At 41.3% G+C, this 4,559-nt stretch overlaps 1 pseudogene; it reads right to left on the minus strand.

Moving 5' to 3' along the window:
* Positions 1-207: 207 nt before the first annotated feature.
* LOC103520901 lies at positions 208-3,627 on the minus strand (annotated as a pseudogene).
* Between the last annotated feature and the right edge of the window lie 932 nt (positions 3,628-4,559).

Raw genomic sequence — 4,559 nt, forward strand, 5'->3', positions numbered from 1 at the left:
GTAAAAATTATAAATAAATGGTTGATTCCTATGTAAAAAGTTGGGAAAAATCCAAATCTGAGGTCAAAACTCCGAAAAAATAACTGTAAAAGGTCGAAAATTCAATTTTTATTTTCCATTCTAATGAAAGAGTTCAAATATGTGTGACGTCAGACTTTACGCAGTTGTTACATCGCTGGCAGTATAAACAAGGTATATTCTATTCTATTTCTACATCTTTCTGCCTCCCCATGACTTCACGTGATAGTAGTGTGTTTCTACCTTGATTTAGTATTAGTATGGAACAGCTCATTCAAACGTATACTCTTGGTATCTTTTCCTTTGCCTCGCATCACGGTGGCGTCTCAAAAAACTCCCCACGTAACGTGAACCGCGTAAAGAATGGTTGTGGCGCGCACGACAAGATCGCGTAGCTCGCATTCGAGATGCCATCGAGTTCGTGCGAGCCGTGGCGAAGTCTCTCGAACAGTTTTTGTGGGTTGAACACTGGCGGAGGGGTGAGGCTAAGCCGGCATAGGGCGAGAGGTTCTCCTATCAGACCCACGCATTCATCAACGGGTTGAGCCTCTGTGTCTTCAGGACCCAGGTCTGTTTGGTTTTCTTCCACCAAATACATGGAACTGTTGACGATGATCTTCGCATCGCTTAGTTCTTGACTAGGAGGAGAGATTTCAGTGGGATGAGATGGGGTTTCCTTAGGATGAGTGGTTGTGTCCTTGAACTTCGATCCTCGGGCGCTTTCGTGGAAATGGTCTTGATTGGTGTTGGCATTGCTGTTGATTTTGCGATTGTTAGCATGTGTATTCTGGTTGGCGTTCTTGATCGTGCTACGTCCATTACCTATCTCTCCATGCACATCATCCACTCCTAAATGATTTCCCAGTCGCGTATCGTCAAAATGATCGAAGGCAAACGTTTCTCTCTCCTCCCTCGTCAATTCATTCAGTCTCTCCTCCAACTCCATCCAATATTTCTCCTTCCCCTTCTCATTCATGGGGATCTGTCCTCTCTTTACAATCTCATTCATCCTTGCATCTAGAAACTCATTCACCATTCTGAGTTTCGCGTGTGCTGTTTTCAGTTCGTCCAATTTCCATTGAAGATTCTCCAAGTTCTCCAGTTGTTTGATTGGATCGTCTTCACTACTAGCCATGGTTTGTTTTAACGACAGCAGATTTGTTTTAATGACCTTTTTTATGAGGGCGTCAATTTTCTTCTGGTTGTCTTGCTTCAGTTGTGCTACCTTGCCGGCCATGACAACGCGTTCCAAATGGTCAAATCTGTCCATTAGATCTTCATTAATCCTGTTCATACCCTCGTTGGATTTGTCTTTATCAGATGGAGTGACTTTGGCATCGTCTACTTCTAGCACTGTTGCGTTCAAATTCGCTTCACTTGTTATATCTCCTCCGTTCTCACTAAGTTTTTCATCCTCTGTCGGAGTTGCAGTTTCCATCTCTTGTTCACCGCTTCCGTTTTCTTCGTCGTCATTTATTTCGTTTTCCACAACTTCCTTCTCAACATGTTCCTTCCTCTCTGTCACATCTCCTAGCTTCTCATTAGAACAACAATGTAGTGCTGACAGGTCGATAGGATGTGCTTCTGTGTTGAACACATAACCTCCTGCACCGAGAACACATAACTGTCCCGCGTCTGTTTCGAATATCTTCCCCTGGCTTCCATCATTGTGAATGAAATTCTCTGTGTCAAATAGAAGGTAAAGATATTTGGTGGTTTCCGATAGAAAGAAAGACTCCATGCGATCTTCCTGGGAATGATCCACGACATTCTTGATGGTTGCATAACCACACGGCGTCTTGGCACTATGTTGAATACTACGTAACATATCCACACCTACATCTAATAGATAGGGATCTCCCGTAGCACGATAGAGATACATGACGGACTCTATCAGCTCAGGTCTCAGTGGATAAGATTCTCTATTGACTCCAGCCTCCGAGTTGACGATGTTGTAAAACTCTGGCAGGAATCCATACTGTTTCCAAACCTGGTGATAGTTGTGTAGACTCTTCATACCAGCACTGACATCACCTATCAGACTAAGTATACCAGGCCAGAATGCTTCTAGAGATTGAAACACTGGAAGTGATACCTGACCCTTGTGCATAGACACCCACAAGTACCAATCATCTCGCTTCAGATACTTCTCAATAGGGCGTCGAATCTCATTGAACATATGCAATAGTTCTGGTCGTTGAAACAGGAGGGCTCCCTTGATCAGATACTCAAAGTACGAGTCTACCCCTGCCCCTATACCAGAGTCCTGAGCAGTCCACACCCCAGTTTTGGTGTCTATATGGTTCCCAAACAGTCCAATGTTTGATTTCCTCTTGTACAAGGATCTGAGGGCATTCAGAGCCACTTCCTCATAGATAGGATCCCCTGTAAGTCTTGACAGTGTACCAAACTCTATGATGAACGTCCCCACCCCTGCTGTACAAGTCACTGCGGTCTCTCCTGCAGGGACACCATATCTCAAGTTCACAGTTCCATAGGGCATGCCTGTCTCTGTATCAAAGGCAGGTAAAAGTCGCCTTGCCACATCCTCCGCTAGCCTCAACAGAGGTCCATTGCAAGGCCAGCCAGGTTCCAGTGTCAATCCAGCCTTCTCTGAAAACAAATGTGCACTAAGCAAACCTCCCACAATACGAATGTTTGTCTCAAACACACTCACATTAATGTTGGTGTCAAAGTTAGCTCTCTCTGTGATGAGTTGAACCACTCGAGCAAACTCTGTGTAGTTCCCCATGATGGCTAATGTATCCAGAGCATCTATCAATGTAAGAGAATAGCTACCCCATGTATCTATCCCATCACAACTCAAAGGCCGCAGTTCATCATAAGGAAAAGCACAATTCAAATAACCATTATATGCATGATAGAAAACATCTTTCACTTGGTCCCTCAGGTGGACGAGATCTTGCTTGGAATATTCTCGGATAGATGTGACATGGTGTTTGTTAAAAATGAGGATGAGAATCAATGGAACGAGTTTTATATTGAACATTGTTCCGAGTCAATTACTGAAGCAGTGAATCCATATTGACTAATCAGAGTTGGTAAGGTTGAACCTGAAAGCATATTGAAAAGAGAAAAAAAATCAAAAACCTACCTAGCTCTGTTCCGTGTTAAAATAGATAGATACTGCTCACTAACCTTATCTTAGCTATCCATTGAAACGTGTCCACAACAGAGAACCAACCATAAACCCTGGCCAAGACAAAAAAAATCATAGGTCATTGCCATTGTTTTAGTGACAAGCACAATTTTACTCAACTTTCGTTATCACCAGGCTAACCAGGCTTTAACCGTAATCTGTCAAGTCAGTCAAGTGATAAGTGATTCTCTTGATTTTTAACCATTTTTCTCCCACGTTAATATCTAGGAAATAGGGATCCTAAGACATTGACAAGTTACTTACCACGTATTTGTTTTGAGCAAAGAATTTATTTGGATAGTTCACAGAAAATACAGCAATGTTCTTTGACTTGGACTTTGATGTCTTGAATACTGAATTAATAATTGGTAAAATCGAATAGGTCTAGGATAGGAAAACTCTAGTTGATTTTTTCATTTCTTGGTTTTGCTTTTTGTTTACTGATAAAAAAAAAATTGATAACAGAAATGTCTTTGTTGACATTTCAAAAAGATGCGTTTACATCTTAGCTACCGTAGTTTGCAGTTTCTTGCAGAAGCTACCGTAGTTTGCAGTAAGGCCGTGGTTATGAACAGGGCTGAGTTAGGCCATTCTGAGATGTTCTTGGCAAGTGGAAAATGATGTGGTAACTTAACACAGAGCCTTCATGAGCTTGTAAACTTGTAAAGTTGGCGGGAAATTCGAAATCTTGATTTTTTTTTCCGCAACGCGTACAATCTGAATTCATTTTTTACTTTTTATCTCTAGTTTGCACGTTTATATTATACTTTTCATTTAAATTAGATATTACAAACAAGCGAATTACAAAGCAAACAAAAATAAATATAAAATAAATTTTAAAAATTGCCGCCGGGACAGAGGGTCAGAAAAAAAGCCCAACAATCCCACGTTATCCTTGGTTAAGTTACCACTCCAATGCAAAACTGTAGAAACAATATCCTATCTCACCTCGACCGAGCTCATCTCAGCCCTGTTCATAAACACAGCCTAAAAAGGTCATTTGGACTTTACAAAAGCTGTGATACTTATCTCCTAAGTGGATCATCTACTGAATTTTCACATCTTTTGCACCCTGGTAGAGAATGGTGCAAAAGAATGTTGGATCTAGGACAGTGAACTATAATCAAAGATGTCAGTTTGCATCTATGTCAGAAGAGTGTAGATGAAAGATACCTGACAGTTATCTTGGGATCACAAAATAACAACAGGACTGTTATCACTTATGCACCTTATCCAGGTAGAGAAAAATTAAATTAATTCAACACGCAGAAGCGCAGCTTTTGATAAAATCTTTGGAGGGATTTTAAATAGTCGAGGTAGAAAAACCGCCGAGGGATTTTTTCACCGCAATCAAGGAGGGATATTAACAAATCGCCCTTTT

The sequence above is a fragment of the Diaphorina citri genome, unplaced genomic scaffold, assembly GCF_000475195.1.
Source record: "Diaphorina citri unplaced genomic scaffold, Diaci psyllid genome assembly version 1.1 scaffold4242, whole genome shotgun sequence".
Taxonomy (NCBI): Eukaryota; Metazoa; Arthropoda; class Insecta; order Hemiptera; family Psyllidae; genus Diaphorina; species Diaphorina citri.